We start from the raw sequence: 26,791 nt of genomic DNA on the forward strand, positions 1-26,791 counted from the left end.
AACCACGGGCCCGAAGCGGGTTTAGTTATTGCCCACACAATGCCTTCCTTGTACGAGAGAAACGTGGTTTGTGTTGCACAAACCAGTCCTCTGATGGTTGTTTTCTGCCAGTCATGATGGCGGGGCTTTCCAGTCTGCTTCCTTCATAACTGCTGGGAGGGGCATGATCCAAACAAACCCTGTCATGTCCTGTGGGTGTCTGCTGACAGCAGTGTGTTTGCTGACTTCAGCTCCCCTGATGTAATAACGGGGCCTCATATGGTTTCTTCAAGTGGAGATGACTGCAGGTCTGTTCGGAAAGCTGAGCGCCAGAAATGCTGAGTCACTTCCGGTAGCCTACTGCCCTCTGCAGAGCGCCCCTTGCGGCAGGCATAAGCAATCCCAATAACAGCCCCGGCCTTGAGCTGGCTCACTATCTCTCCACTACCAGAGAGGCTGTCGTAGGGACAAATAATTCCTCCTGCCATTGTGGTCTTTACAAGAGACGTGAGACCAAATTCAATTAGCTCTAACTTGAATTCAGGCCTTTCAGAAGACAACCAATGCCAGTTAATCATTCGGGGTTGTTGTTGTTTGGTTTTGGGTTTGGGAGGAGGGTGTTCTGTTTTGTTTGATTTTTTTTGTTGTTGTTGTTTTGTTTTTTGGTTTTGTTTTGTTTTGTTTTCTTTTGAGATAGTAGCTCATCCACTGCTCAGGTCTAGAACTCACTATGTAGCTCAGACTGGACTTGGACTTACAGCAATCCTTGTACTTCAGCCTCCTGAGTGTTAGGACTATAGATATGAGACACCATACCTAACTGCCTATTAATTTAAAGGGGCAGAGAGGGGAAGAAATTTGAAAACTTACTGTTTCTCTCAATCATATAGAATGGATGAATTTTTTGAATTACTCTCATCAGGGGTGTGTGTGTGTGTGTGTGTGTGTGTGTGTGTGTGTGTACAGGTTTTTCCCACAACAACGAATTTCCCAACACTAGCTGGTTTTGACACCAATACCTAGAGTTAGAGTCAGCTTTCACAGCTGGTCCGTGTTACCATAGGAACTGTATTTTGAGCACTATTTGAGGGCTCTGGAGCAATCAGGGGGTAGGGCCTGACTGGAAGAAGTGAGCCACCCACTAAGGGCAACTCAGTGGTAGTGTTGGTGGTGGGGTTTACCACTTTCTGCTTTTGGTCTGAGATCGTGATGTGAGGAGCTCCAACATAGGTCGAAGCCCCTCCCACCACCATGACCTCCCTGCCTTGATGGACTGCAGCTCCTCCGGTAACCATGAGCCAAAACAAACCTTTCTTCTCTTAAGATGCTTCTGGCCAGTATTTGTCAGAATGAGAGAAGTAACTCATTCAGCCCCAAGACTGCCTGCACCTCACAAGTCCAGGTATCCATGCTTCTGATCAACTGTGTGAGTTAAAGATTCCTAGAAGCCCCTGCTCAACTTTACAATCATTTGCTAGAGTGGCCCCCAGAACGTGAGGAATAACCATCCAGAGCCCGTCCCTTCCAACCACTCACCACACGGCTTTCACGTGCAGCTGACTCCAAAGCGGCTTTTCTGCCCTCAACCTGGGCTTTCCTTTTATTTCCTGTCCTAATACGGTATGGATTAATTTGAACATGTCATAATGACCTGTAGTAACATGGAGTGGGCATTTTCTATATGCTGGACACTAGTCTAAGCACACAGAATGCTATCTACTCATTTAATATTCACCATATTAAAAATAGGGAGGTATTCTCACTATGTCCATTTTATAGGTCATAGAACTGAGACTCGAGACTCTTGCCATTAATAAGCAATAAGATGAGCCACATGAGCACAGAGCGTGGCATCTACCCACCATGCCCTACTGTCATTTATTAAGGTACAACCTTCTGACCCTAGAATACCTACAACTGAGCCTGACCGTGCCTGATCCCACTGCAGCGAACCCTGTGTCTTATTGTGAGTTTGTTTCCAGAGACAGCCTCTTACTCAGTAGCCTACGTTAGCCTGAAACTCACTCTGTACCTCAAGGTAACCTCCAATTTAAAGCAGTCCTCCCGCAGCAGTCCCTGCGTGCTGGGATCACCATTGTGAGCCTCCATGCCCGACTGTGAACTATGCCATTTGAGACGCCAACGTTACATTCTGTTTTCTGAACAATACCTCTCAGCCCAGCTAGACAGCGGGGACCTTGTCCTTGGGCTTGGCAGATGTCCTTAGCCCGCTTTGTGTCACAAAGTCCAAAGGGCCATGGAAGAGCTGCTTCCCCAGCTGGATGGTTCTGAGGCCTGTGCTCTCCCCTCTGGGCCCATTGTTCCCTGGTCCTGTTTTGTGTTCTTCTTCTGGTCCATCTGGTTACTGACATTGTTCCCATTTGTTTGCTTACTGATGCTGATGACATGGTGACCAAAAACAACTTAGGAGAGGAAAGGGTTTATTTCAGCCTTAGGAGAGGAAAGGGTTCATTTCAGCCTTAGGAGAGGAAAGGGTTCATTTCAGCCTTAGGAGAGGAAAGGGTTTATTTCAGCCTTAGGAGAGGAAAGGGTTTATTTCAGCTTACATTTCCAGGGGTTCATCCTGGGAGGAAATGAGGGTGTGAACTTGAGGCAGAAACCATGAAGGGATGTTTCTTGCTGGTTCACAGGTTTATGCTCAGCTAACTTTCTTTTTTTTTCGGAGCTGGGGACCGAACCCAGGGCCTTGCGCTTGCTAGGCAAGCACTCTACCACTGAGCTAAATCCCCAACCCCTCAGCTAACTCTCTTAAACCGTTCAGGACCACCTGATAAGTTATTCTTCGCCAACAAAATAAGCCAATTTAAGCCAAATTAAAGTATATAAAGGCAGGTTTATTGGGGGGCCAGCTCTCAAGTGGGTTCACTGGTCCTAAGGAATGAGGTCAGGGAAGTTGCCACAGGAAGACAGAGGGGAAAGGAAAGAGAGGAAGTGCATGCACACACAGGGAGAGAGAAAAAGCAAAGAGAGGGAGAGAGGAGAGAGATCAAAATGTCTGGATTATATAGGAAAAGGCTCCTGAGGGAAGGGAAGCCCAGGCCACCAGGCTGCAGAGTCCACAGGAAAGGGTACACAGTGACTCTCTGGCTCTCTGGTTCTCCCGGCGTCCTTCGGTCCCTCTGTCCACTCTCCTCTACTTTGGTATGTTAAATATGCACCCTAGCCCCTTGTCACAGGTCTGAAACCCAGCGCCACCTGCCACCTGCGCTGGGAATGGTGCCTGCCATTCACAGAGGCTGTAACCAGCTGTAACCCACTTCCTCTAACAGTTAACAGAAGACAATCCCACACAAGCCCACAAGCCAGTGCACTCTGGGCAGTCCCTCAACTGAGACTCCCTTCTGAGGAGACTCCAGGCTGCCTCAAGTTGGCAACTAAGGTTCAGTGGCATAACCTTTGCTCACAGTTTCCCGTTCTTGGGCTCTTCTCTCTCTCCTGGCTACCTTTTTCTTTCTTGTGTTTAAATGGCCTCACAACTACCTGCCTTTTCCCCTGCCTGAATTTTAATCCCGAACTCACAGGAGAGCTGAGTGTGAGCAGTGTTAGTTCTTCCTGCCAACTTCCCCTTCCTCCAGGAAGCTGCTACTCAGTGTTCCTAAGCCTCTTGTCCTGTGCAGCTGTGTTAAGGAAATTGTCCCTCAGTTTACCTTCCTTCCACTGACTGCCCAAGGAGTGTGGTCTCCTCTGAAGGTGACAATGACTCTTGCTTATCCTTTAATAGGATTTGAACGTAAGTAACAAAATGGCTGCCTGCTTGCTCCCGCTCTGATCGATTTCTTATCTCCAAGGAAAGTGGCTGGGCTGAATGCATAGGTATCCCTTTCACTTCCTGAGAACACCTTTACTCAGCTCTTTCCATCAGCTCACCCTTGTCTGACCGCTAATCGCTGAGAGCCTTTAGTTACAAGGCCACCCAACACTGAGAAATGTTTTCACCTTTCCTTGTTCGGGGAACCTGCCACTGACAAATATTCTGGAATAACGGAGACACACTCGAGGTCTGTCTTCTGTTGCTGAGTTAGACACAGCAGCGAAGTGCGAAAACATATTACAAGGACACAGATAGGAAGGCAAAAACACATTTGAGTCTGACGTAGATTTAATTTAAGACATAGGTCATTGCCAACACAAACAAGAGCCGCAGCCTGCAGCCACGCCACTCCCCCCCCCCCCACACACACACTCCCGCATCTACTCAGAACTGGGAACCTTTTGTTCTCAGCAGTTTTTGATCTGAGAAATAATTTGGAGGCAGCCAGGCTCAGAGGATGAAGGAGGGCACTCACTTCCAAGCCTGCAACCTGAGTTTGATACCCCAGACCCACACGGGTCTGAGCAGTTGAACCCCTCCCTGGGCAGGACTACCTTGGATCTTAGCCTCTGGAATCCTGGAGGAATGGGTGCTTGAGGACATTGTGTGCTGTCCGTACAGACTGTGCAGCTGGGGTTTATAGCCTTGTAAGCCTTTTGCATTTCGGCTTTTTTTATACAACCACTCCACCCTCTCTACGCAGAGTTACAGAGCCAAGCACAAGGTTGCAGCATGGGAGTGGAGATGGAGAGACTAGGGTGCACTCTGAAGAGTTAGCTTTGCTATTACTCACTGCTTAGCACAGCGCTTCTCAACCTGTGGGTTGCAGCCCTTTAGGGGGTGGGACGATCCCTTCAGGGACCGCCTAAAACCATCTGAGAACACATTACAATTCCTAACAGTAGCAAAATTACAGTTATGAAGTAGCAAACAAAATAATTGTATGGCTGTATTAAAGGGCTGCAGAATCAGGAAGGTTGAGAACCACAGGCCTAGCAGAGTCATTGTTCTTGGCGTCTTGTTAGTAAACCATGTTACCAACAGCTGCCAGATTGCTGACCATCCCCATGTTTATTTCTGATTGCTGCTAGAGCACCTTACCACAAAGTGTCTTTAAAAGAATTTTTGTTTCGTATTATTAACTTTATTGTATACGTATGGGGTTTTGCCTGCGTGTATGTCTATGCTCCACATACGTGCCTGTGGATGATTGTGAGACACCACGTGGATTGTGAGAACCAGCCCTGGTCCTCTGAAAGATCACATGGAGCCATCTCTCCAGTCTTAGGACAGTGTTTTAACACAGCACCAGAAAGGAATAGAGAGATGGCTCGGTGGTTAAGAACACTGGCTGGGGGGCTGGGGATTTAGCTCAGTGGTAGAGCGCTTACCTAGGAAGCGCAAGGCCCTGGGTTCAGTACCCAGCTCCGAAAAAAAGAACCAAAAAAAAAAAAAAAAAAAAAAAACACTGGCTGTTCTTCCAGAGGACCTGGGTTCTATTCTCAGAACCTACGTGTGATTCTGGGCATCCTCCCAGCAGTCTGTCACTCCAGGAGATCTGATGTCCTCTTCTGGCCTCTGTGGATACTAGTCATGTATGTGATACACAAATATACACATATGTAAAGCAAGCGTGCACGTAGAGTTTAAAAAAAAAAAACAGCACCAATATGTAATCCCTCGGTTCTAGAGGTCTAAAATGAATCCTTCAAGGACTTACAGATATACAGCCCTCTGGGAGCTGCAGACAGACTCTGTTCCTTGCCTTTTTGCCTTCTAAACACAGCCCAAATCCACTGAGTGGGAAACCATTCCAGCTTCCACTTTCAACTTCCTGTCTTCTTTTGTCCCAGACCCTCTTGCCACTTTCCGATAGTGACCTATGTGATTACCCTTGGACAATCCACAGTGACCTCTCCCTCCCAAAACCTCAGTCACATCAGTAAGAGCCCATCTGCCACATAAGGTAACACTTGCATGTATTCTGGGATGAGGACCTTGGCGTCTTTGTGAGCCATTATTTGGCCAACCACAGTACCCAGCAGGAGACACATGTGGCCAACTATAATTTTTTATGAAATACCAATCTTACAGAAAATTAAACAATGATGTCTTTTTTTTTTTACTAAGCCTGTGACTCAGCACAAGCTGGATCCAGTCTTAGCATTGCCCTCGCTTTATTCAGTGATGGGATGTTAAGGATTAGGATGTGGTTCAGAGGAAGATCACTTGCCTAGCGTATGCAAGGCTCTGGATTTGTTTCTCGGCATGGCAAAATTATTAATATGGGAGATTTAGTTGAAGGTCCCTGCTCTGCAGATCCTCTAGGTTCCCCTATTCAAGAGAATTCAAGTGGCTGTCTGCCCCACTGCCCTGTGTTATATTCATATGTGTATGCAGATACCAGAGACCACAAGAGGATATCGTGTATCCTGTTCTATCACTGTTTGCTTTATTCCCTTGAAATGAGGTCTCAGAGACCCTCCTGTCTGTCCCTGTTCCCAGCCCTACAATGCTTAGCTTACAGGTGGGAGTGTGGCCACATCCAGTTCTTTGCATGGAGTGGTGGGGATTCAAATCCAGGCCCTCACACTTATACAGCACATAGTCTTACTGCGCATCTCCCCAGAGCCCCTTAAAGTGTCTTGAAATTATCATCCCCCTGCATGGCTTTTTATATTCAGTGGCTTTTTGCTACCTCCAAGTCATTAAGGCCTCTAACAAGTGACATTTCTGAATGGTGTGGTCACCTCCAGGAAGCTTCCTAAGTCAGCCCTCCTACTATGGCCATTCTCCCATTCAAAGGGTGTCAGCCCCAGAAGGAGGGCAAGCACAGGGAGAGAGGCACGGACGAGTCATTCCCTCTGGAATAGCACATACACAGCTCCTGTGTCCGTTATTTTTCTCATTGATACGACCAAATACCTGACAAGGTGCTACTGAAGGAGGGAAGGGATTCTTCTATGTCGTAATTTGCAGGTACGGGTCACCATGATTGAGAAGCCACAGAGGCTTCTAGTCATGTTGGATCCACAGTCAGAGTTCTGATGTTGGTGTGACCGCTTGTATTTAGTCCTCTAAAACTAGAGCTTGGAAGCTGAGGAAATGGCCTAGCAGTTAAGAGCACTTGTTTTTTTTTGTTTTTGTTTTTGTTTTTTTCCGGAGCTGGGGACCAAACCCAGGGCCTTGTGCTTGCTAGGCAAGCGCTCTACCACTGAGCTAAATCCCCAACCCTGCACTTGTTCTTGCAGAATACCTAGGTTAAGTTCCTAGGATGCAAATGAGGACTCACAACTATCTGTTACTCCAGTCCCAGGGGACCAGACACTGTCTTCTGATCTCCATGGGCACCGCACGCACACACACACACACACACACACACACACACACACACACACACACAGAGAGACAGAGACAGAGACAGAGACAGAGACAGAGACAGAGACGGGGGGGGGGCAAGCAAAAACACTCACATAAAATGAAATAAGTCTTTTTTAAAATTTAAACTCCAGCTTGTGGGATGGTTCCACCCACAGTGAGGCTGTGACTTCTCAGTTAATCCTTTCTGGAAATACCCTCATAAATCCCAGACATGTTTCCATGGAAATTCTAGGTAATAAGCATCACAGTCCCTAAATGCCAGGCAACTCCGTTACCTAATGCTCAGCAGAACAGGGCAATCAGTTGTGAGGATGGAGAAAACGACGCAGAATCAACCTTGCAATGATGGCTCCCACCATGAGCGTTTTCACTCAAACCCTGGCTCTGGAACTTAACTGAAGGTGTTGACCCGCGGGAGGGAATGGAGTCTTGGGCCACTGACAGGATCCCATCAGGAAGAACAGGAGGGCTGAATGGAAGTGCCAGATTTCCCTGGCAGAGGGAATGGCATGTGAGAGGGTGGGGTGACATGCGTGCACTGACTGAGGCATCGGAAGGAAGTGAAAGGTGGTGGGCCAGAGCTTCTAGTGCTCTGTGCGCTGTGCTGTAGCTTTCTCCTTCTATATTAGAAAACAGGCAACCTGAATGAGGTAGGGAGAGGTAAACCAGTCTGACTGGGATTTCTGTCCATGGCACATCTCGCTCGGCTGGTGTGACCCTCTAGGCCAGTGGTTCACAATCTTCCTAATGCTGCAACCCTTTAATACAGTTCCTCAGGTCGCGGTGACACCTCAAACACAAAACTGTTCTTGTTGCTACTTCATACCTGTAATTTTGCTACTGTTATGAGTCTCAATGTAAATATCTGACATGCAGGATATCTGATACGTGACCCATGTGGGAGTCGTGACCCATAGGTTGAGAACTGTTGTCCTAGGGCGGTTGTTTTGCTAACTCATCAAGAGACTAGATATTATGTGTAAAGCCTGCCTGATACAGCCAAACGATTCACTAAATAGCAAACCAACTCCTACTTGGTATTATTGTTATTGAAGGCATTCAGCCAGGGTAAGGCAGGAACATTCTTTCTTGCTACTCCGTGGGTGAGAGAAGAAAGGATTTGTAGTTCCAGAGCCCTGCAGGCATCCTCTCTTGGCTCACTGTACTGAAGGTTCCAGGAAAGTTGGCAGTAAAAGTGTATACTAACCTCCCAGGGAACTTCCCAGCAGCTCAGCCTCCCAGGGAGCCAGAGAGAAAATCTGAATCATGTCTCTGCAGAGGCCAGAATTCTCAGCTTCCTCGGACCTCCCCGCAGCTCCAGCCATGTACTTCGGAGAGCAAAGCAAGGGCTAGAGGTGCTGGCAGCGTATTTATGGTCTTAAGATCTTCACCCCAAGTCACATGGTGGTGCATGCCTGCAGTACCAGCACTTGGGAGGTAGAAGTGGGAGGATCACAGGCTCAAAACCAAGCTGAGCTACATGAAACCATGTTTCAAAAGCAGTAACAACAAAGAAATTGGATCCATCCCTTACTGTGTCACTAAAGGCAGGGTCCTCCGTGGCCTGAGCTGAGACAGTAGCTCTGTTGGTAGAGTGCTTGCCTAGCATACACAAAACTCTATGGTTAATCCCCAGCAAGGCAGAAAACAAGCAAGATGGCATATGAATTTCAATATAAATATCTGTGTTTTTCAATGGTCTTAGGCAATCCCTGTGAAAGAGTCCTTTGACCCCTAGAATAAAATCCTATCTCCATCAGTCATCCCTTCCTGGTTTGTTTCAGTAGAATGGAGTAGATAGAAGGCCTTGGGCCTGGTCACATGACTATAAGATGCTCTCTAGCAACCAATGATCACACCGCACACAGAGAAAACCACTCTTCACCATGTAGTGAGCAGACTGTGTCAGAAATATAAACAAACACGGTCATGTCTTTCCACAATGTCAGAATGTATTGACTAACAATAAATTCACAAGGTACTTCAGTTTCATTGACATCAACTTACCAAATAGTCCTGAATTCCATGACAGCTGACCAAGACAAGTGCATGTTTCACACTCACGCACGCACGCACTCGCGCATGCACAGACACGCACACCTACACAGACACATGCACAATTACAAGCACACACACACACACACACACACACACACACACACACACACACAGAGACAGAGTGGTGGTGACTACCGTGGGTAAAGTGGCTACAGCAGTTTGGTGAGTTCCAAAGAGACCTCTGTACAGGCAGACGTGCAAGATCGATGAAGATGCAGGATCTCTGGGAAGTAGTTATGGAAAAGAGAGCAGTAAGCTGTGGTGGTCAAGTGACTGACATGCTGGAGGTCTGAGGGAAACATCTCTGCAGACCTAAGCCAAAGGGTCAGAGATCAGGCAGCCCTGAGCAAGGCAGGGGAACTCAATCTGGAGTTGAGCTGCTGAGTCAAAGTTTGGGACCATGGAGGCCTGTCATGGAGGCAAAAGACCTGACTAGGTTGGGGTAGATGAACTGGTAGACAAATGAACAGCTGGCCCTGATGGATGAATTGGAGGAGACGGGGGTAATTCAAATATAGTTGGGACCAAGCTGAGCTGAAGTCCCTGGGACAGTTGAGAGTTCTCTGCTTGTCAACACCTTTACACACTCCTAATGATGGCAGATGACAGGTCAGAGGGGCATTAACATCCGTGTTAAGGGTCCTCCTCCTAATGGGGTCCAGATGAGAGCTCTGCGCCCATTCCTCCCTCTGGTGAATTTGTTAAGTTCTTAGGCTTAGTTTTTCTGATTGTTTTAATTCATCCATTTCCAATAGTTCTAACTTTGATTTTGATTTTTTTAAGATGTATTTATTTATTATATATGAGTACACTGTCGCTGTCTTCAGACACACCAGAAGAGGGTATCAGGTCTCATTACAGATGGTTGTGAGCCACCATGTGGTTGCGGGATTTGAACTCAGGACCTCTGGAAGAGCAATCAGTGCTCATAAATACTGAGCCATCTCTCCAGCCCTTGATTTTTTTTTAAAGACAGTTTCTCTGGATAGTCCTGGCTGTTTTTGAAATCACTGTAGGGTAGCCTTGAACTTAAAGATCCAGCTTTCTCTGCTTCCTGAGTGCTCAGATTAAAAGTGTGCACCACCACTGCCTGGACCCAACTTTGATAGATTTTTATAGGGAAGCACCATTTTTACTTTTAGGAATAAGTAAGAATAGTGTAGTAGATGGTTTTGTGTGTCAACTTGACACAAGCTGAAGTCATCACAGAGAAAGTAGCCTCAGTTGAGCAAATGCCTCTATGAGACACAGCTCATAGGTATTTTCTCAACTAGTGATCAAGGGCAGAGGACCCAGCCCATTGTAGGTGGTGCCATCCCTGGGCTGGTGGTCTTGGGTTCTATAAGAAAGCAAGCTGAGCAAGCCAGGGGAAGCAAGACACTAAGTAACACCCCTCCATGGCCTCTGCACCAGCTCCTGCTTCCTGACCTGCTTTACCTCCAGTCCTGACTTCCTTTGTGATGAGCAGCCACGTGGAAGTGTGAGCTGGATAAACCCTTCCCTCCCCACCTGCTTCTTGGTCATGATGTCTGTGCAGGAATAAGACAAGTGGTATGGTTGATTACCTGCCTTTGTGTTTGCATACAAAATGTAGCCAAGGGGCTGGGGATTTAGCTCAGTGGTAGAGCGCTTACCTAGGAAGCGCAAGGCCCTGGGTTTGGTCCCCAGCTCCGAAAAAAAGAACCAAAAAAAAAAAAAAGTAGCCAAAAGCTGCTTATAAAATGAAGTCATAGGGGTTGGGGATTTAGCTCAGTGGTAGAGCGCTTGCTTAGCAAGCTCAAGGCCCTGGGTTCGGTCCTCAGCTCCAGAAAAAAAAAAAAAATTAAAAAAAAAAAAAAGAAGTCATTACAGCCAATTTAACTCGGGGGTAGTACTGTTTTACAATATGGAGAAACTTGGAGCCTGTTCTTAACACCCCAGAATTCTATCTCAAAAACAAACAAACAAATACCTGACTCAACATAGAAGACAAAAATAACTTCCTCGGGGGCTGGAGAGATGGCTCAGGCAGTTAAGAGCACTGACTGCTCTTCCAGAGGTCCTGAGTTCAAATCCCAGCAACCACATGGTGGCTCACAACCATCTGTAATGAGATCTGATGCCCTCTTCTGGTGTGTCTGAAGACAGCTACAGTGTACTCACATACATAAAATAAATAAATAAATATTTTTTAAAAAAATGATTTCCTCTGCTTTTCAGGAAAGATGAGAAAATGAGAATCTTTGTGACACAGGAATGCTTTTAATTGCAGATAGAGAAATAGGACTGATAAACTGTCTTTCATATAGGAAGACTGGAGGAGCTCTGGGCTGTGGTCTTTATGGTTCTTACAGTTTCTTTTCTCAGGGTATTAAAATGGTCACTGATGCCCCATACATCACACCTTTACCCCCACATTTATAAATTGGAGCATCAAATCCAAAAATATTCACATCCCAGATTTGTTTTTTATTGCATAATAATTTTCTCTATATTGAAATACTCTATCCTAGGGAGAGGTTTGTTTGTTTGTTTGTTTTTTGTTTTTTTTTTAATTCAGAACACTAAATGAAACTTACCAGGCTGCAGGAATAGACAACTCACAAGTCTCAGGATGCTCCTGAAACTTACAAGACAGACAAGGCCTCTCATGAGGTTCATATATATAGGAACTTACAGGAGAGAGGAGATTGTGCTTGCTGAGCTGCCTAGAAGAGATGTAGGGGGTCTTAGGTATGCAGCTTATATGAAGCTTCAGCCTCTGCTGGGAAAACTTTTCAGTAATACATCTATCTGCCTTTAAGCCATTTGTGCTCCTATAAATTCTTACTCAAGCTTCAGAACGCCCAATAAACACATGGGTTTGCCAAGTTGGACATTGGTAGAATCAATACTGTCATCTCTGCCTCATCGGGGATGAATAAATGTTTGTTCATGTCACCTAGGGAAAGTGACACACCTTATCAATAAAGAAAGACTTTTTCTCCCTCTAAGAATTTAAGGCTGTAAATTCTAAAACTTCCTGGAAAGAAACAGAAACTGCCTGGTCACCCAGGCTGTATAGAAGACAGACTGGTCATTCAGTGAAAAGCACTTACTACAACTAATCAGCTGAAAGACTATGGTTTTGAGCAACTAAAATCAGGAACCATACTCATGAGTCTCTGATAAAAGGGACAGAGATTGGCCTGCACTGCTGATTTTCAATCTGTATTTGGTTACAGAAGGAAAATTCCTTCTTGTACCTGTGTGAAAGTCCCTGCAAGCCTGCCTGGAAAATGATCTGGGTGAGGTAAGAATGAAACATAACTTAGTTTGCTGATGCTGGGCCAAACTTCTGTAGTCTGACACAAGGCGGTTTATTTTAGTCATGTTTAAGGACAGCACAAGCCAGGTGGTGACAGCACATGACTTCAATCCCAGCACTCAGGAGGCAGAGGCAAGGAGATCTCTGTGATTTCAAGACCAGCCTGGTCTACAGAGAGTTCTAGAAGTCAGGGCTACACAGAGAAACCCTGTCTCAAAAAATCTGGGAAAAAAAATCCCTTTTGACAATTAACTCAGTTCTGTGTGTACAACAAAGCTTAAGGTCTGTTTACATTAAAATCTTTACAGAGTAAAGAGTTCGTTCATCTTTCATAAAAATGGATTCTGTTGGGCTGGAGAGATGGCTCAGCGGTTAAGAGCACCCGACTACTCTTCCAGAGGTCCTGAGTTCAATTCCCAGCAACCACATGGTGGCTCACAACCATCTGTAAAGAGATCTGATGCCCTCTTCTGGTGTGTCTGAAGACAGCTACAGTGTACTTATATATAATAAATGAATAAATAAATAAAAAAAATGGATTCTGTTGACTTACCATAATGCCTGTAGGAGTCAGGATTGGCCGGGCCCTAAGATAACATGGAAATCACTTAGGCTGTTATAAATATAAGTAATATCTCTCATATGGATGGGGGTTTATGGACTGAAAAGCAACATTCAAGGTTGATGGGGTAAATGTCTGGGATAAGCAAACAATATTCTGGGGGACTCAGGTGAAGCTTGGTCCTACAGAGAGCAAAACAATCACCAGGCTGTAAACTGTATCCGTTCCCAGCATTCCCAGAGGAAAACGGGCCAAAACCTCCTTCCTTTAAAGAGACAAGCATGCACGCACGTCTCAGCTTCCTGGCTTCTCTAGTGCTTGTCTGTGTGCACAAGACCTCTTACCTTCCGCATTCCTGGGTGAGTGAAAACTGCTTTGGAATACTATCCTCAGGGAAGGATGTAGCTATTGCTCTCTTGAATTCCCTGCAGTCAGGCTACACACTGGATGTCTAAACAAGACTGGCCGATTAGTTAATTTTCCATCATGAATGAGGGAGGGGCTCATAAGGCCAAGCACCTTTAAGGATGTAGAGACAGTCAATGGTACAACCCTGTACCCTTACAATACCCTGTCCTTCCCTGAGAATATATTAGCAGTTACTGGTGGTGCAAGACATTTTCTTTAATGATACAGCCACTTATAAGTTGCCGGTGCCCCTGTAAAGTAACCTTGATTAAACTCACTGATTCACAAAGCTAGACTTGAGTAGTGTCTTAAGCTACTATTGCTGCATTAAAACTCCATGACCAAAAGAAACTTGGGGAGGAGAGACTTTGACTTACACATTACAGTTCACCATCAGGGAAGTCAGAGCCTGAACTCAGAGCAGGAACTGAAACAAGGGCAATGGAAGAACACTGCTTAGTGGCCAGCTCTTAGTGACTAGCTCCCAATGGCTTGCTCCACCTGCTTTTTGATACAACCAAGGACCACCTGTCCAAGGATGATACCACCCACAGTGGGCTGGGTCCTCACATTAATCCTGAGTCACGAAAATGCCCCACAGGCTTACCACCTTCAGGCTAGTGGGACAGAGCCATTTTCTCAGCTGAGGTTCCCTCTATCCAGTTGACTCTAGCTGTAGCCAGGGGACAAAATTTAGCCGGGACTGGTGGAGTAGTTTCTTTGGTCTGTTGTTGGAGCCCTATTTGGGGTGAATAGACATTTGTTTTCCCCAGGCAGTGTTTACTCTGTAACCTCCTGATATCCTTTCAGTGGTGGTCTAGTCCTCTAATGTGTGATCTGGTGGATTGTAACAGCGGTTTCATGTTTTCTCTCACTAGGAATCAGGACTCAACAAGACAGTTCTCACTAGCAGTCCCTAGAAGTTGGCATCAGATGGCAGCGGGGACAGGAGTCACCTGGGCAAAGACAGTGTGAACTGGTGGAAGGTGTCACAGTGCTGTCCTTAGACTAGGGGCCTGGTCTGAACAGGATGGGAGAAGAAACATCAACATTTCTTGCTGTCTGCTTGGCCCAGAGGTGAGAGGCCCCGGTTGCATGTGAACTGTGTCATGCATTTCCCTCATGACAGTCTATGCCTTCTTAAACCACAAGTCCAATGACTGTCCTTTCCTCCAGTTGCTTTTGCCATAGCAACAAGTAAAGAACAAGCTGATGGTTTATGTTCTCCAGACTCTAGTCTTGAGAGGTGTATGTTCAAGCCCTATGCTCATTTTCAGTGGACTTTCATTGTCAAGGGTTTTTTGTTTGTTTTGTCTTTGATTGCTTTGAAGTAAGGTCTCACTAGGCAGTTTAGGCTGGCCTTGAACCACTTATGTAACCCACTCTGGCCTCAAACTCATGATCCTTCTGCCTAGACCTCCCAAATACTAGGGTTATAGGCATGCACCACCATCTCAGCTTTCTATTTTACCCTCTTTGGAGAAAGTAGTTATGTCCATTAGTGCAAATGGTTACTCATTCAACCAACTGTCCAAGTCAGATGAACATTAAATGTGAATTGACTGGGATGTGTGTCTGTGGGGTGGGTAAGTGTATATGCATGTTTATATGTGCATGTATATATGCAGATGCACACACACACACACACACACACACACACACACACACACAGATTGGCTTGGTACTCTCAATATAGACCAAGCTGGCCTGGAACTCACAGAGATCTGCTCTCCTCTGCCACTCAAATGCTAGAATTAAAATTAAAGATACGGGGATTTAGCTCAGTAGTAGAGCACATGCCTAGTAAGCGCAAGGCCCTGGGCTCGGTCCCCAGCTCCGAAAAAAAAAAATTAAAGATATGTGCCCAGCCCTCCACCTTATTTATTTTATTTTGGGTATCTCGCTGAACCTGGAACATACCAACTAACTAGGCTGGCTGCTCAGAAAGTCCTAGGGATCCTCTTGTCTCTCTCTCCCAAGCTCTGGAGTTAGAGACATGTACTACCACACCCAGTTTTTTATGCGAGATATTAATCTAACTCAGATCCTCATACTAACACAGCAAGAACTTACTGACTCAGCCATCTTCCCACCCCTAAAAATTGACTCTTAAAAATTATAGCCTAGCACCTGCTTATCTTGTCAGAGACCTTTATCAACTCCCAATAAGTCATCCTAAAACAAAATCTCTGAGCAGCACTGTATGGTTTAGGCAAGAGCAAAACCCTGCTGCCAGGGCTGCCATTTGGTGTCTGGACCATTGCCCTGGGGATCTCTCGGTCCACTGTGACCCACAGTGGGCAGCCAGCTGGCTGAGAGGAGTGCTGGCTCTCTCACTTCCTCTACCCCTATCATGGGACAGAAAGAGCTGGTTCCTGTGGGCAAGAAGAATTTGAGAGGAAGGGGAAGATGGGCAGAGAGGGAGGGCATTTGGGGGCCCTGAAAAAGTCTTCCTCTTGCAGATGGGTTTGGAGGCACTGCTGAGCCTTGGCCCTGATTCAGGGCTATTGCTCAACACTAATAGAGAACAGCAAGACAGCAAAGGCCACAAGTTGCACTGAGAAATTCTTTTCTGACTGTTTCTTTTCTCCGTCCCTTTAGTCTACAACTACCCTGCCCCTGTGCCCTTTTGTCTACTCCTGGGTATCACTGGGATGACTCCTAAGGCAGCTAGCTGCTACCTTAGAGAGAAGAGAAGAGGGAGCCGGTCCTCTGGCACCTAAGTGGCCGTTCTGTAGATCCCTCTTGGTCTCTCTGGAGCTCTTGAAGTGCAGGGCAGAGATGACTACTGCTCTGACAGAGCTGCTTGGTCTGCGTGTTCCTGCTGGTGAGGAAGTGGAAGTTTCACTTCTGGAAATGCCCAGGAGCTCTTCTCAGAGAGCTCCACTCTGGCAAACTCAGATTCTTAGCTTCACAGCAGAAAAAAATTTCAGGACAGGCCAATATGAAGCACGGTTCAGGATTATTAAAAGAGGGGTTTGTGCGCGCATGTGTGTGTACAGTGTTTTGCTGTAAAGCCCTGGTTGTCCTGGAACCTGTTCTGTAGTCCATGCTGGCCTTAAACTCAGAGATCTGTCTTCCTCTGTCTCCCAATTGCTGGGATTAAAGGTATGGGACACCACTGCCTGACAAGAAATTTTTTAAAAATATATGTTTTAAAACCAAGTGTTAAGAGAAAATGAGAAAAGCTAGAGAAGACAGCAGAGAGCATGGGTGTGGCTTATCTAAGAGACACAGTCTCACTGTCTTTACAACAGCCATGGATAGCATTTAGGTTGGTTCTAAATGTCTTCTTTTAAAAGGGTTTTCTAAGAAAGCCAAATGAGCCCACGTGGTGGTCCTGAGAGGCACAAACAAGGTTCCAGTGGTAACATTCTAGATCCCGGGATACAGGAAGACAGGATGTCTTCACTGTAAACAAACTTACTTTGTTGGAGACTCTCAGAATATGTCTGGGAAAGAGGGGGGCTCCAGTTAAGGCCTCAAACTTAGTTTACCGCTACCATAACAGAAAATCTGTGTGTGAAAGAGATGTATCTCTGTGGCCACAAACTTCACAGCAGATGCTGCGCCGGGACTCCGCTTCTCAGCTGTTGAAAGGAGTGACGCAGCCTGGGGTGCTGTTCCTTTCCCATCTTACAGCCCCGTAACTTCCCCTGGATTTCCATCTTTCTTGGAAATCAGTTGAGTTAGAATTTATGTACCCAGCACATAATCCCAGCACTTGGGCAAAGGCAGGCAGATCCCTAAATTTGAGGCCAGCCTGGTCTACAGAGAATTCCAGAACAGCCAGGTCTACACAGGAAAAACTTGTCTCGAAAAAACAAAGTGAGGCCTGGCATGGTGAACACACCTTTAATCCATTCGAGAGGCAAAGGTAGGCAGATCTCTGAGTTTGAGGATGGCCTGATCTACAGAATGAGTTCCAGGCCAGCCAGGGATACACAGTGACACTTCAAAGAAACAAAGTAAGTAGACAGAATGTATGGCCTAACTGTAATTCTTTTGAGTGTTGGTTTTTAGAGACAGGGTCTCTCTATGTAGACCAGGATGGCCTGGGACTCACAGAGTTCAGCTGCCTCTGAATTAAAGGTGTGTACCATCATGCCCAGCACCATTGGAATTTGGAACTATGGCAATTGAAAATACGAAGGTTTCCTGAGGCGTAATTTTGTCTCAACCCTGGTATCTTCCAAGAGCTCTGAGAAGTGGCCTCCTAAGCTTAATATTCTCTAAGTCCATGGTGTCCACTCTGAGTCACCTTATTCGTACACAGCTCCCTGTTAGGGACCCACAGGGAGAGCTAGGAGTGAGCTTTGACTTCCTAGCACATAAAGGGATGCAGTCTTCCCACCAGATACAGAGGAAGCTGGAAAAAGAGGGTGTAACCGGGATTAGTAAGAACTAAAGACTCAAAGCACGGGGACAGCAGAAGCAAAGGCATCTCTGGGGAGGGGACAGTTACCAAGGCAGAAGGAGAAACAGTTGGAATCACTAATACTGTCCCACTCTCATCCCTATTACCAACCCTTGCGTCCCCATTTGCAATGGATTTGTCATTGGCTGGAAGCTGGAGTCTTTGAGAAAAGGAAGGAGAGTGGCAGGCGTGGATCCTGCTGCTCCAGGAATACCTCTGTTGGGAGTGGGTGCTCCAACTGCCTACAGGGAAGAATCAGCTCCTTGTTGGTGAAGGTGTGAGTGGACAAAGATGGTGGAATGCCTCCCAACCAGCCTGTCGGAAGTTCTGAGAGGAACAACATGGATGGAAAGCAAGGCCATTTCCTCCTTACAGCTTTATTTCCCCCAGCCAAACCACATCTTCCTCACTCCAGAGACGTGAGATAATGGCCCTGGGAGTGGTGACCCAGATGAGATCAACAAGGGGACAACCCAAGAAGAAGATCAGACAACACAGGCCACTCTTTCTTTTAGGCACATACCCTAAGAGACAAGACATGCTCCCAGAGATGGGGTGATAGTAGCACCCAGCCCTGAAAGCTGATGGCATCATATTTCCTGTGGGTGCTCATACACGTGGAAGCCAGAAGACAACCTTTGGTGTCATTATTCAGGAGCCATCCACCTTTTTATTTCAGATTTATTTTATTATTTTATTTTGTAGGAGGTGGGAGTGGGGGAGGTAGCATGAGGGAAGGCCAGAAGAGGGCACTGGGTTCCCTGTAACTGGGGTTATAGGTAGGAGGTTGTGAGCCTTTATATGGGTGCAGGGAAGCAAACCTCAGGCCTGTATGGGTAGCAAGTGCTTTTGCCTGCTGAACCTTTCTTCTTCAGCTTCCCCTTCCGCAGCCACACCCATCTTGTTTTGTGAAACAGTGTCTGGCTGGCTTAGAGCTTACTTATTGAGGCTAGACTAGCTCTCTACAGAGATCCCAGGATTGGCCTGTTTCTGTGTCTTCAGCACTGCGGTCATAAGCACTCGCCACTGTGTCTAGCTTTTTCGGGTGGATCTAGGGATCAAAGTTGTGTCCTCATACTTACAAGGCAAGTGTTTTACAAATAGCCATCCTCTCAGGTCCTGCCCCAATTTCTGAGGCCATTTTATCTCTTTTTCTCCCAGAACTAGGAAATTCTTAAAAATTCTTAGTATTTCATTCTATGAAACAGAGCTATGAAGGGGCCTACATTGGAGCTGCTGAGCTATGAATTGTCCTTTGGTGGTAAAAGCAGTGGCTAGAAGTCTAGGCCACTGAGCTATCCATGTCTCTGGTGGCTCACAACTATGTTACTGCAGTTCCAGGAGATCAGATGCCTTCTTCTGGCCTCTGCCAACACTGCACAAACGTGATACATAGACATATAAAGGGGCAACATGGTTACACACAAAATAAGGATAAATATCCGAAGTCTAGTCCAATGTACAATAACGATACCTTGAGGATATTTAGGTCATGTGGTACACCTCATGTAACCCACCCTCACAGTGACTTTGGAGGTGGGAAGAGCAGGAATAGCGTCCCACAGGTGGAAAGAGGAATAGGAAAGCTCTTTGGTTCCTGTGTCCTGCCCTACTCTAGACCTTTAAGATCTACCACTGCAGGGAAGAATTAGGACCTGCTACCCTCTCAAAGCATGCCTTCCATGTGTATAGCCCTTGTAGAGAGTCTCCTCTCTACAAAACATGACTATAATAAGCAGACTGGCTTATGAAAAAGCAACTGGCAGCTAGGCAGTGGTGGTGCAGATCTTTAATCCCAGTGCTCAGGAGGCACAGGCAGGCAGATTTCTGAGTTTGAGGCCTGCCGGTTCTAGAAAGTGAGTTCCAGGGCAGCCAATGCTACACAGAGAAACCGTCTCAAGTAAACAAACAAAGCAACTTTTCCAAGGCTAATCCATCAAAACTTCCCCAACAAATTCACCCCAATGTCCTAAATTGTAAAACTTCCAGGTAGTTTTGGCAACTCACCACGTACGGCCTGTGGTCCCAGGGGATCCGACTCAGATGGTCAGGTTTGCTCAGCGAGTCCTTTCACCCACCGAGACACAGTCCTGGTTTTTGAGACTCAGTCTTTCAATGTAGCCTCCCTCTACAAACTTCAAACTTGACATCCTCATCCCTTGGCCTCGTGAGTATTAAGATTATGGGTGTGCACAACCACACTCAGTACTGTTTATTTAAGAAATGATAACTCAATACATAATTGAGATTATCCCTGACAGTCAGCTCCCCGGGGCCTCTCCTTGTCCTAGAACTTGAATTCCTTCTCAACCATGAAGCTGAGGAGTGAAGCCACTGAGTCAGACAGATGCACTGAGCCTGACTCACAAGGCAAGGCTTAGGCCCCTGTCAGATGCATCCGTGTGAGGCTCCCACTTCTCACAGCACGAGCTTTGCTGCTTATTCCCCACGGCACACATCCAGGTCAAGGGGTAGGTCAGTGTCTTGAGTTTCCTCTCTACAAAACATGACCTTTGTGTTTGCTATGGACTGGATTACATATTAAGGATGAATTTATGAGTGGAGGAACGGGTGACCATTAACCACTGTAAAGCATGTAATGTTTGTTTCCAGATCTCTTCGTCAGGGATAGAACAGGGGTCTCCTTTACCCTGACAACTTGTATTCTGAAGGTGAGTTTCCAGAAATTCTCTGTGCTGAGTGTGGATCAATATGGATTTGGAACAGCAAGGTTCCCTCAGGTGGGAGGGAGGACACTCTGAATCCCAGCATTTGAGAGATTAAGTCAGGAGGAGTGACAAGAGTTCAAGGCCAGTCTGGGATACACAGCAAGTAAAGAAGCCAGGCCAGCTACATAGGGAGACCCTGCCTCACAAAACAAGGACACTCTCAAGATCATTTGTCTCCAAAGCTTGATCTTTATGCCTGGAACAAAGGAGCTGTTGACAGATAGAGCCTTCCCTTGCCCAAAAGCCAGACCCACCCTCCACCCTAGCCCTACAAATGCTCTCTTCCTGGTGCTGTGCTATCCTGGGTAGGCTGTGGTTACCTTAGGGGGAGTCTAAGGCAGACATGAAGGCAGGAATTCGCTCCTCTTGGGAAGAGAGCATAAAGTCAAGAAAGCCAGTGGTGAAGAGAGTCATGAAGGAGGCAGCATCCCAAGCCATGGGGAAAGAATGGGTGACACAAGTGGGTGACATGAGCTAAGAGGAGAGACTGAGTCCACGTGGACTCAAACACCTACATATCTTCATGCTGCAAACCAAGATGCCTCCTGAAAGGCCTGGAGATTTAGATGTAAAAGGAATCGGGCTGTCAATATAGCTCAGTTGCTAGAGTGCTAGCCTGGCATGCAGGGCGCCCTGGGTTGGATCTTCAACACCACATAAAACAGGTATGCGGCACCCACTTGTGATCCCAGCACTCAGAAGGTAGAGGCAGGAGGATGTCAAAGTCATTCTCAGATACACAGTGAATTTCAGGGAGGCAGCCTGGGGTGCATGAGAACCTGTCCACCAAAAGTAAAACTATTAATACTATAAAACATAATGCTGATAAAGTCTCTTATATGTAGGCATAGGGCAAACTTTCCAAATGCTCACACAGAATCCAGAAGCCGTAAGGAGAAAATGAATAAGAAATTGGATTATCTGTGGTCAAAAACAAGAAACCAAGTAACTAAATTATGCCCACACATGAGCCAGAGAGGTGGCTCAGTGGCTAAGAGTGCTTTCGGCTCTTCTTAAGGATCCAGGTTTGCTTTCCGGGACCCACATCTCACAACCACTTGTTGTTCCAGCTGCAGGGAATCTGACACTCTTCTGTCTACCAGGGACACATGCACACATGTGGCATACATGCTGACACGCATACACACAAATGAAAATAAAAATAGGTTGTGCGCACGGCGATGGCGGCATCCGGGGAGCAGGCTCCATGCTCTGTGTACTTCAACGAGAGCATCTTCAGCAGGCGCGAGGACCAAGCACTGTATGCGCAGATCGTATCACAGCTGTGGCACTATGGGAAGGTGATCACTGAGCACGTGGCTGATGCTGAGTTGGAGCCCCGTGGCGAAGAGGCTGCGGGGGGGCGACCAGCTCATCCATGAGCGGGACCTGGCCTGGCTGCAGCAAGCAGATGTGGTAGTGGCCGAAGTGACACAGCCATCCTTGGGCATTGGCTATGAATTAGGCCGGAGAGTAAGTAGCTCTTGGTAAGCCAATTCTGTGCCTGTTCCGATCACAGTCTGGCCAAGTGCTTTCTGCCATGATCCAGGGAGCAGCAGATGGCTCAAGATTCTGGGTATGGGACTACACAGAGGGAGAGGTGGAGACCATGCTCCATCGATACTTTGAAGCTTATATTCCTCAGAAGACAGCTTCCTCCAATAACCTAAGTGCCTGACTTAACCTATTATATTAAAAAAAAAGATTTAAAAAATAAATAAACCTTTAAAATGTATATGAGTAAATGAGAAAAATTAAAACAAGTAACTGCCTAAACATTCAATTTATATTATAAATGGAATTTATACATTCAAGCCAGGCAGTGGTGGCACACCTTTAACCTCAGGATTCAGGAGGCAGAGGCAGGCAGACCTCTGAGTTCCAGGACAGCCAGGGCTATATCGAGAAACCTTGTCTCAGAAAACCAAAATCAATAAAGTATTAAATAAAAACATATTCAATATACATATATACTGATGTTATTAGTACACAGGGTGCTCCTAATATAGATTCAAAGGTCAATGACTTGGTTGAAAAGTACACTGAGGATACCAACAGTTAAAAGAAAAAGGCGAGAGTCTAAACTGTACTAGAAGCCACTCAATCTTGCTTATAGTAAAAGAAATTCAAATGCCCTCAGGAACTACTTCTCACTGATCAGATTGGCCAAAATACAAAGATTTAACAAAATGCTCTCTTGTTTTAGCCATGAGAAAGCCAGCATGGTGACACAGGGCTGCTGGGAATGAGAATGGCACGTCCCTGTGAAAAGAACTTGGCAGTGCTAGCAAAAACAGCCTGTATGTTTGCTCTCTGACCTGCACCCCACTTCCAGGAACCCATCCTAAAGATCCCTTGCGAACACAGAAAGTCCTGGGACAAGGTCATTTACTGAAGCTCTCTGTGACAGTCAAGGCCTGGGAAGGAGCCAAATGTCCAGAGTAAGAGCTTGGGATAACCAGAACACCGCCCGGCAGACCACTCTGTGACGTGGAGAGGAGCTAGGAAGACCAGGCACAGAGCGGACCTGGGGCATCTCCTTAAAAGGAGAGAGCATCAGTGGTAGAGCACTTACCTAGGAAGCGCAAGGCCCTGGGTTCGGTCCCCAGCTCCGAAAAAAAGAACCAAAAAAAAAAAAAAAAAGGAGAGAGCATGATGGAGAAAAGTGCAAGAGATACTCAGAAGCAAGGGCCCGTCTGAAAAGGGAAAGGATGGGAGGCCAACTTGAAAGTGTAGGTTTGCACATCTTCATAAACATGGTGGTCGAGAGAGAGCAATGCAGAGAAAGGAGACGCTAGATCCCTTGAAATATATCTTATTTTTACACTGGACACGAATGTATATGCTGTGCATAATTATAAAATTAGGTGACTGTAAAATTACATCAGAGTCTGGAGAGAGAGCTCAGTGGTTACAGTCACTTGTTGCTCTTGAAGATTCAACTCACAGCACCCAGATGGTGATTCACAGCCACCCATAACTACAGTGCCCAGGGAGCTAAGGCCTGGACATCTTCTGATGTCCTCCGACAACAGGCACTTGCATACCTGAAGGCAAAACACTCATACATATAAAATATGCTGAACACATCTTTTTAAATTAATAACATTAAAATTTGCATTTATCTTGCATGTGCATAGGTATGTGGGCTCCTGTGTCAGGGCATGCATGTGGTAGTCAGAGGACAACTTTCAAGAGTGATTCTCTCCTCCCATGTGAGTCCTTGGGGATCAGATTCAGATCATCAGGTTTAACAGCAAGCACCCTTACCTACTGAGGCATCTCGCTGGCCCTGTATTAAAATTTAACAGCGACTGACAGGCTGCTGACACAGTTCAGTGACAGAGTGTGCTTAGTATGTCAAAGCCCTGAGTTCATCTCCAGCACCAAAGAGCCACGGTGAAAAGCCAAACTGAGGACACAATTCCCACCTCAAAGGGAATAAGAGATAATTAATTCTGAGCGAAATAGGAGAGTCCATGGCCTGAGAACTGGATTCCGTTTACAAAAAAATAACATTTTCTAACATTGGAAGGCCATGTGAGGCTTTACAATAACATAATGCAAAGAGAGAATGGCACATCTTTTCTTTTGTAGACAGGGTCTCACTGTGTGGCTCGCTGTCCTAGAACTCAGATACCCAGCCTACGCTGGAACCCGCAGAGATATGACCGCCTCTGCCTCCTGAGTGCTGGGGTTAAAGCCATGTGCCACTACGCCCAGCTTATGAAGACATTTTCTAAACACGGTACTGGACATTTCAGGTGGGTCAGTTATAGCCAAGCAAGGAAAACTGTGCTGTGAATTTTACAGACATTTTCTATGACACTCTTAGGTTTGGACTGGCAAAAGCCAAGAGTCCCTTAAAATGCACCCTTGACAGTTACAAGGATGCTAGGTCACACACAGGAGCAGCTATTCTGGGCTCTGTGGGCATCAAGCTCTGGATGCACGAGGTTCTAAGGCTGCAATCCAAATATTCTCATCAGTCCAGTCATCCCTGTAGACTGAGAACTCAGCTCTGGCTTCTTTTCTGACTTCACCTAACAAAATCAATTCCTAAAGTGTGAAAGCAAAATGTCCCTGTGTGCTGAGCTGGGGGCACAAATGCAGAGGAATTCTTGACTTCGCCACACAGTAATTTCTTATCCCTAGTAAGGTTTGCTCTAAGATGAACAGCACAATAAGAGAGTATTAAGCTGTCTTCAATAACAATAAAGAATAAATATTCAATAAATAAAGAAAAAAGTGCAAATAAAGACGTAAGATGCTGTCCTCAAGAAAGGAGATTTAGGGCAGAGGGGAAAACATTTAGACCCAAAAATCTACCTAACTGTGTGGGGGTGGGGGGGGGCCTTATCCACCCTCTTGGCCAGCAGAACAATAAGCCATGGGAGGCAAAAAAACAAACAAACAAAAAATATGTTTGGCTCAACACGGTAGCTGGTGTTGGGGTTGGTTCAAACTTCAGGAGTCTGACCCCGAGTAGTTTATTTTAGGAGTATTTAGGCACAGCACGGTTTGGTTGAAACTATTCTGGTGATAATTAACTCAGTCCTGTGTGCACAACCAAGCACACTAGAGCTCCTTGGGGAACAAATTAAGCTAAATACAGATCAGATATAACTACGTCAAAACTCTACTTTCTAATGTCCAAAAGAGTGGGTTCTATAGACAGACTGAAAAAATAAATTTATGGTAAGGGTCTGAAAGAATCCAGTGCCGGAAGTCTCTAGCCACACAGACAGGACAAAGGTCACCAGGCTAAAGGACACATGTGCTCCAGCCTTCTGGGCAGATAACACGGTTTGTGAACAACCCAGTGTGCTTACCCTTCCAGGTTCCTCTAGTGCTTGTGTGTGAGCACAAAGACCTCTGTCCGTCTGCGGCTCTAACAGTAGTAAAACCCAGCTCTATACATTTTATATTTATATTCTATAAACTTATTTTTTGAGCTAGGATTTCTCTGTGTTGCCTTAGCTGTCCTTGAACTAGCTCTGTAGACCAGGCTGGCCTTGAAACCAGAGATCTAACTGCCTCGGGATTAAAGTGCTGGGATTAAAGGCTTGTGCCACCACTGCCTGGCTTTCATCTTGAGACTAAAAACTGTTGAGCAGGCATAGTGGTTTGTGCCTATAACTCCAGCGCTGAGGGGACTGAGGCAGGCAGACTGCCCTAAGTCTGAGGACAGCCTGGCGACACAGTGAATAGCCATGAAACCAGAGGTACATAGCAAGGTGCTGTCTCTAAACCGCAGGTAATGACAAGACAAAATAGTTCTTTGTGTATGTTGTGCCCATGCATTATATATGCATGTTCACATGTGTGTGGGCACACATGTGTATGGGTGCCCATGGAGGTAAGATGTAAAATGTGTTTTGTTTTGTTTTTTTCTTTTAAATGTTTTAGTGTCTCCTTTTCTTACAAACAGTAGCCAGTTAGTTCTCTTAACTGCCTGCCAGCCCTCCTCCCAGTCTCTAGCCCAGCCCCTTCAAACGTTTCTCCCACAGTTCCCCAACCGTCTGCTTGAACAGTCCCTCCTCCCAGTTTTCCCAATACTAGCATCCCCTCACTATGACAACTGTTCTAGCCTATCTGCTCAGCTCAGCTTCTCCTGGACCAGCTGCCTTCTCACTCTGAGCCCAATTCTCAACCATCTCCTACCATTATCTTCTCTGCCTCAGCTCAGCCTCCTGTCCCCTCTTCTTCAGCCCTATTCAATCATCTGTCTTTTCTAACCCTGCCCTCCTCTGACCCTACTCTTCTGCCACCTGGACCCTACTCCCCTCTCAGCCCTGCTGGCTCCTTCTCCCCTCTCCTGTTCCCAGAAGTCCCTGCAGGTCAAGGGATCAAGCAGTTCTCTTAGAGAGCCAGTAGACTAGCAACTGGGATCCTTTAGACAACAGGGCACACGAGATGAATCACACAGAGGCTGAGTCTATGGATCCTTCTGTAATCGTTATTCCCCACCTTACAAATTGAGGCAGGCTCTCTCTCCAAACCAGGAGCTTGCCAATCTGGCTACTTAGCCAGCTCACTTCAGAAATTTCCTGCTTCTGCCTTCCGGCTGTTGGGATTACAAACAATCTGTCCTACCCAGTCTTTACATTGTCGGCGCCTGCACCGACACGGCACCGAG

At 46.3% G+C, this 26,791-nt stretch overlaps 1 long non-coding RNA gene and 1 pseudogene across 5 annotated transcripts in view; one reads left to right on the top strand and one right to left on the bottom strand.

Annotated features, from left to right (window-relative positions):
- Positions 1 to 26,791, bottom strand: part of LOC102552566 (uncharacterized) — a 69,105-nt gene that overhangs the window by 25,815 nt on the left and 16,499 nt on the right. Inside the window, exon 1 of one of the 5 annotated variants that reach the window (NR_190421.1) lies at positions 8,400 to 8,546. The exons of the other annotated variants lie outside the window; for them this stretch is intronic. This is a non-coding gene — a long non-coding RNA (uncharacterized LOC102552566). Of the gene's footprint in view, positions 1 to 8,399; positions 8,547 to 26,791 lie in introns of those variants that run through there. 5 annotated transcript variants of the gene reach the window in all.
- Positions 21,834 to 22,387, top strand: Dnph1-ps1 (2'-deoxynucleoside 5'-phosphate N-hydrolase 1, pseudogene 1; annotated as a pseudogene).

Source organism: Rattus norvegicus, chromosome 1 (assembly GCF_021556685.1).
Source record: "Rattus norvegicus strain SHRSP/BbbUtx chromosome 1, alternate assembly SHRSP_T2T, whole genome shotgun sequence".
Lineage (NCBI taxonomy): Eukaryota > Metazoa > Chordata > Mammalia > Rodentia > Muridae > Rattus > Rattus norvegicus.